Source organism: Terrapene carolina, unplaced genomic scaffold (genome assembly GCF_002925995.2).
Source record: "Terrapene carolina triunguis isolate 2854851 unplaced genomic scaffold, T_m_triunguis-2.0 Scaffold112, whole genome shotgun sequence".
Classification (NCBI taxonomy): domain Eukaryota; kingdom Metazoa; phylum Chordata; order Testudines; family Emydidae; genus Terrapene; species Terrapene triunguis.
Genome location: NW_020664463.1, coordinates 76449 through 84184, shown reverse-complemented (window position 1 = coordinate 84184; position 7736 = coordinate 76449).

The following is a 7736-nucleotide window of genomic DNA, read 5'->3' as shown; positions in this document are numbered from 1 at the left end:
CCCCGTGACAGACCATGGAACTCCCATGCCCCATCCAACCCCCCCTGCTCCCTGACTGCCTCCTCCAGAGACCCCCTGCCCCTAACGATCCCCCCGGGATCCCACCCCCTATCCAACCCACCCTGCTCCCTGTTCCCTGACTGCCCCCACCCCTTATCCAACCCCCCTGACCCTGGACCCCTTACCATGAGATGAGGGTCCTAGCCTCCCCGCGGTGCCAAACACTGCCCCGCAGAAGCATGCAGCCCCAGCTCCACAGGCAGGATGGGAGACGGAGGGGCTCAGGCCAGCTCCACACACAGTGGGGTCAGGGCTTCAGCCCTGCAAGTTTTGCCACTAGGGTGGCTGGGGCTCCCGAGACGGGGACTTCAACCCCACATCTTCTGCCAGGGTCCAGGGCTTCTCCTCCCTGTCCCAGTGTGGCTCCTCCACCCACTCCACTGCAGCTCCTGCCGGGGTCCGGGCTTCTCCTCTTCTCCCCCCTCCTCCCAGTGCAGCTCCTGCCGGGGTCCGGGCTTCTCCTCCACCCCCACTCCCTCCCCCCACGTGGCTCCAGCCCTATCTCGGGCTTCTCTTCTCCCACCCCCGCATGGCTCCTGCCGGTATCTGGAGCTTCTCCCACTGCACCCAGCCCTAGCCTAGCTGGGCTCCCTTCAGTCGCCTGCTGTGGCCGGAGTGGAGCCTGGCTGGCAGGGAGCAGCCATACACGTGGACGCCATGGCCACCAGCCCAAGAGGTGCAGGGCAGCCCTAGGCAAGCAGGGGCTGGCTGTGCTGCTGCTGATAGCCCCGCACTCCCGCCCACACCTAACCCTAAGGGTGTGTGTGTGTGTGTGTGTGTGTGTGTGTCGCTCGGCCCCTGCCGGAGATTTGAGCCTGCCCGGCAAACAGCTGAGGAGGGGAGGAGCAGCCTTCCCAGCCAGAGCTCAGGGCATTAGGGTGTGCTGGGGCACACCCCGTGCGCACGCCTATGCAGAGTACTCTCACTCTTCTGTCGCACTCTGAAATGATCTCTGGAACTGAGTGTGTTTAAAGGGTGCTGTCCTAAATGGACAGTAACCCTGTTTCAAATCAAGTGTCAAACAGCTCTGAGTAAAGTTGTTTTAGCCTAAACAATAGTGGGTTTTTTGTTGTTGTTTTGCCTTGGGTGAATTTAAAATAGCTCAGATTCTTATTACTAATGTCCCATATGACGAACAGGTCAATGATGTAACTAAGCTTAAATTTTCAAAACTGAGTGAAAGTTTTTTGGGGTCTTTTGGGTTTTTTGTAAATAGAATTCTAACACAATAACAAATTTAGCAAGCAATCTTGCATTAGTCTGTATGAAATTAAAGAGACCGCAATATAGAGAAATTAACACAATATTAGGAGTTAAATTCCCAAATCCTGAGCCTGGCTGTCCAGCTTATTTGTCACATACAACTCACTTGATCTCTCTGCCAGACTTGTTTTTTTTGTTTTTCCCCCCCCACCACCACCATCTTTAAAATATGGACATGATCTCATTAGGGATATTGAGTGTTGAAGTTTGAAATGTTTAGTATGAAGTATTAATACTTCTATACAGATCATAGCACCTTGCAATATCAAGCTCAGACATCAAAACTGATTGTTCAAAAATCTAAAAACTTACCATTTGAATAACACAGCACAAATGTAATCTAAAAAGCATTCAGATCTCCCTGCCTGTGACCTCTCAATGCCTAAATGCAAAGGGGTTGGGGAAGTTTGTGCATAAACTGGATATGTTTGAGGCTGGTAGGAACTTAATGCCTGTGCGGACTGCTTGTGTACCATTCAGACCCTTCTTGTCGGTCCAAAAAAAGGCACCAATGCCAACATGAGTAGCATTTAATTCTGATTTCAGAATAACCTTTCTTCTTTTTCTTTTCCTCAGGTGCACAAATCACAAGGACTATCCTTTCAAAGCTGAGTATTAAAGCTGGTGGTGTCTTGCCATGCTTCCTGACCCCTGACAGTGGTTCACTTCTGCTGTTACCTCTGACTTGTTCATTTGTCCCAATAGCTGTCTTTCACACTGCAGCTATCCTGTAGCCAAAATAGAAGTACAGTGTATGTGCTCAAAGGAAATTTTATAAGGAGTCTGAAGAACAAAACACTGAATATAATTTTGACCTCCTTATTACGTGGGAGTGTTTTTTGCCAAGATGTCTGGCTGAGATTGGCTCAAGTTGAACAGAAAATACAGTAGTTCAAATTCTCTGTTCACACTGTTTCACAACAGGTTGTAATGTGATTGAGATTAGTCTCTGCTCCCAGCTGGAAGGGTCAGACTGCTGTCATTTGGAAGAGCCAATTCTGAAGCCTTGTCTGTTAAATTCCTGTTTTTGGAACACTCCTTTACCTTTCACTCCAGGTTGAAGTGCCAGTTGACTTCTGAGTATGGACATTTGCTACCTGTGCAGCTCTCCCAAACAATGGACCTTTTTTGGCAATATAAATCTGTTCTTCGCTTGTAATAAAACGTTGTCTAGTTATTACGTGTAATGAGATTATTTCAGCATTGCCGTGACAATAGTTCTGCAGCTGCCCCTTTGTGTGCAGCTGTCTCCAGCCCTCAAACAAGAGACTAGAAAATCATTCTTGGTGTCTAATCACAGAAAGCTCACTTCACTTTCATACTAACTTCTTATGCAGAACCTGCTATCCTTAAAGGATCTGCAGCTTTTGTGGTACTGATGCAAAAACACATGAGTACTGTGCATTAGGATGGCCAGTACAAAGGTTACACCAAAGGCTTACTGAGCTACAAAAAGCAGTCTTCAGCCTTTCTTAAATAACCAAACTAAAAGATGGTATGCAAAAACACCTACATTAAGAATCAGCAAATCCGATAAATTGCAATAACCATAAAGCCACCACTTCAATGATATGCATTTTCCTATACTTTGAAATTCATCAGCTGCAGTTATACTTCAGGCCACATTTTAGGATCCTCACAACTAAGGTATTTTTAGCACACATTAGTAATGACTGAAGGGGCTAGTGCCAGTACAGAGCTTAATATGTGGCATAATTACAGCACTTGTCACTGGAGCTGGTCAAAAATGGTCTGGCAAATTATTTTTGACAGAAAATTGGGTTTCTAGAAGAGAAGAATGGCCATAGTGGGTCAGACCAATGGTCCATCTAGCCCAGTATCCTGTCTTCTAACAGTGGCCGCTGCTGGATGCTTCAGAGGGAATGAATAGAACAGGGCAAATTCAAGTGATCCACCCCCCGTCGTCCAGACCAGCTTCTGGCAGTCAGAGGCTTAAGGACACCCAGAGCATGGGGTTGCATCCCTGACCATTTTGGCTAAGAGCCATTGATGAACCTACCCTCCATGAACTTATCTAACTTTTTTTTTCTTTTTTCCTTTTGAACCCAGTTATACTTATGGCCTTCACAATTTCCCCAGGCTGATTGAACTGTGTGAAGAAGTACTTTCTTTTTGTTTCTTTTTAAACCAGCTGCCTATTAGTTTCATCGGGTGACCCTTGGTTTTTGTGTTATGTGAAGGGATAAATAACTTTCCACACACCATTCATGATTTTATAGACCTCTGTCATATCTCTCCTTAGTCGTCTCTTTTCTAAATTGAACAGTCCCAGTCTTCTTAATCTCTCCTCATACGGAATCTGTTCCATACCCCTAATAGTTTTTATTGCCCTTCTCTGTATCTTTTCCAATAAATCTTATCTATCCCTTTCCTAATAATTCCTCACCTGTTAGCCTGTTTTTACTGCCACTGCACATTGAGCAGATGTTTTCAGACAACCGTCCACGATGACTCCAAAATCTGTCTTGAGTAGTAACAGCTAATTTAGACCCCATTCTGTATGTATAGTTTTCAATGTGCATTTCTTTGCATTTATCAACTTTGAATTTCATCTACCATTTTGTTGCCCAGTCACCCACTTTTGTGCAATCTTTGTAATACTTCACAGTCAGCTTTTTCTCTATCTTGAGTAATTTTATCTTCCACAATTTTGCCACCTCACTGTTTTATCCCTTTCTCCAGATCATTTGTGAATATGTTGAACAGCACTGATCCCAGTACAGATTCTTGGAGGACCCTACTATTTCCTGCTCTCCATTGTGAAAACTGACCATTTATTTCTACCCTTTTGTTTTCTAATTCTTAGCCAGTTACTGATCCATGAGAGGACTTTCCCTCTTATCTCATGACTGCAATTTCATATTTGAGTTCCTTCTGAACCCTTGAGTGAATACCATCTGGTCCTGGTGACTTATTACTGTTTCATTTTATCAATTTGTTCCAAAAGCCCCTCAAGTGACATCACAATCTGGGACAGTTCCTCAGATTTGTCACCTAAGAAGAATTGCTCGTGTATAGAAATCTTCATCACATTCATGTGCAGTGAAGACTGATGCAAAGAATTCATTTAAATTCTTCACATCGGCCTTGTCTTCCTTGAGTGCTCCTTTAGCTCCTCGATTGTCCAGTGGCCCCACTGACTTTTTGGCACGCATCTTGCTTCTGATGTACTTAAAATTCTTTTTGCTGTTTAGTTTTTGTCTTTTGCTAGTTGTTTTTCAGATTCTCCTTTGGCCTGCCTAATTATACTTGACTTGTCAGAGTTTGTTCCTTTCTATTTTCCTCAGTAGGATTTGACTTATAATTTTTTAAAGGATGCCATTTTGCTTCTTAATCGCCTTTTACTGTGTTTAGCCATGGTGGAATTATTTTTTTTTTTTTTTTGGTCTTTTTACTGTTTTTTTTTTTTTTTTTGAGCCTCTGTTATGGTGTTTTTAAAAAGTTTCCATGTAGTTTGCAGGCACATCACTCTTTTGACTGTTGCTTTTAACTTCCATTTAACTAGCTTCTTCATTTTTGTGTAGTTCCTATTTTTGAAGCTAAGTGCTATTGTGGGGGCTTAATTATATTATGGTCACTATGGCTGAGCTGTCAGCTATAGTCACTTCTTTGACCAGATCCTGTGCTCCATTTAAGATTAAATCAAGAATTACCTCTCCCCTTGTGGGTTCTAGGACTAGCTGCTCCAAGAAGCAGTCATTCATGCTATCTAGAAATTTTCTCTACATCCTGTCCTGAGGTGACACATTACCCCATCAATATGGGGATAGTTGAAATCCCCCATTGAGTTTTTTCTATTTTTGTAGCCTCTAATCTCCTTGAGTACTTCAATCACCCTCGTGGTCAGTAGTCTGTTCCTATTGCTATGCTCTTCTTAATAAAGCATGGAATTTCTAGCCACAGAACTTCTAGGGTATTTTTGATTCATTTAAGCTTTTTCGTATAGTTGACTCTCTGCTTTCTTTCACATGTAGTGCCACTCCCCAACCAGCACAACCTACTTTGTCATTCCTATATAGCAGTGGTTCTCAACCTGGGCCCAAATCAGCACGCAGCCGCGGCCCGTGTGACATCCTCAGGGCCATACAGGTAGTATTGGATGCAGCCAACAATAGTAAATGGGTTGAGAACCACTGCTATATACCTTATGCTGATGCTACCGTCCCCCATTGATTCTCATCGTTCCATGAAGTTTGTGTGATGCTTGTTTTATCAATAGCCTCACTTAAGGCCAGGCACTCAAGTTCCCGCATCTTAATACTTAGATGTCTAGCATTTGTACACAAGCACTTATTAAATTTGTCCATATTTAGTTGTCTGCCTTCATGCAATGTAATGAGGGAGGGATAGTCAGTGGTTTGAGCATTGGCCTGCTAAACCCAAGGGTGTGAGCTCAATCCTTGAGGGAGCCACTTAGGGATCTGGGGCAAAATCAGTACTTGGTCTTGCTAATGAAGGCAGGGGGCTGGACTCGATGACCTTTCAGGGTCCCTTCCAGTTCTATGAGATAGGCATATTTCCATATATTCAATTGAAGGGGACTCTTTTTTGTTTGATTGTTTCTATTCAGCTTCTGCGTGTACTTTATCAACTTCTATCCTCTCCTCTTTACTAGGATATCAAAAATCCCCATTAATAGAGCCTCCCCTAGGGATGTATTTGTCCAAACAGTGTGCTCCTCTCACCCTGTTGGTTTTCCCATAGCCAGAGTTTAAAAACTCCTCTATAACCTTTTTAATTTTATATGCCAGCAATTCTGGTCCTTCCTCTACAGGCTCTTCCTTTCCCAAAAGCTTCCCTAGCCCCTAATAAACCTAAGGATCTCTCTACCTTTCCCTATGACTGAGAGGTCAAGAAGGCTCCAGTCTCAGGAAAGGAAGAGCACAGAGGTGGACTCCATCAACACAGTCATGACAAAGTAATAAAAAAGGGTTCAGGAGGGGCTAGACGCCAGGGATATGCTACAAGGGTAAATGGGAGGTGAGGGGGTCTGTGCTGGTGTAGAGTGAGCCCTCTGACCCCTCAGGGGTACTGGGTCATGGTGACCCCCAGTTATAGTTCCATTTCCACCAGAGTGGGGGTGGGGGAAATCTTAGGTTGGAGTTCAAATGAGGCCTTTCATAAAGGGGCATTCTGCTGCCTGGTAACACAGAGAACAATTTTGCCAAACTTTGTGTCAGCATAACATCTCCCTGATATCACTTCACTCCCAACATATCTACTGGATTCCTTAGAGACCATCTGCTGAACTCCACTGAGACATGATCATAAGATCTGTACATAAAAAGTCCCAATCCATAATGAGCTGCCTGGGAGATTGCATTTGGGTGAGTTGCCCTCGTGAGAGGAATGCAGGACGAGGACTCTTTAGAAGCATGTGAGCTCAGGAAAAGGATCTGTCACAAGGAAACAGGCTTAGGCAAAGAAATCTGGGTACTGATATACAATGACCAAGGGGCCGTCTATAAGGATATCATCGTACAGGGAGCACCATTTGCAGGAAAGTGTCCCCATTCCTTTGGAGACAACATGGACAGCTCAGTGCACATCAGGGACCTTTTCCTGTAGCTGGGAGATTTGCCCTGGGCTAGGTGAATTTCTAAAGGTGCGGGCCTACAAAAAACTTAACAGTGTTTAGCTGTACTGAGACCACAGCTTATCATGCTGACAAATACAATACACCTCTACCCCAATATAATGCGGTCCTTGGGGAGACAAAAAATCTCACCGCGTTATAGGTGAGACTGCGTTATATCAAACTTGCTTTGGTTCCCCCTGTTCCTTGTTCCCTGACTGCCCCCTCCAGAGACCCCCGTCCCTAATCACCCCCAGGACTCCATCCCCTACCCAACCCCCCTGTCCCCTGACTGCTCCGACCCCTATCCACACTTCCACCCCCTGACAGGCACTCACGGCAGCGGCGGGAAGTGGAGCAGCCCAGCCCCAGCCCGCTCCACTCCGCCAGCTCCCAGCCACCAGCTCCGCTTCCCGCCATCGGTGAGTGCAGGGAGGTTGGGGAAAGGATGCCCTCCGCCCCCCGCAACTCACCTGTGGGAAGCAGAGCAACGCGGCCCCAGCCTGCTCCACTCTCCTTGCCACGGCACAAGCCGTGTCGCTGGGGGGCGGCTGGGGAAAGGTCCTGCACTCACCTGCGGTGGGAAGCGGAGCGCCATGGCTGGGAGCTGGCGGAGTGGAGCGGGCTGGGGCCAGGCTGCTCCGCTTCCCACTGCCGATGAGTGCAGGGAGGTTGGGGAAAGGACGCCCTCCGCACTCACCTGCGGTGGGAAGTGGAGCGATGCGGCCCCAGCCCACTCCACTCCGCCAGCTCCCAGCCGCGGAACTCCGCTTCCTGCTGCCGGTGAGTGCGGGGAGGTTGGGGAAAGGATGCACCC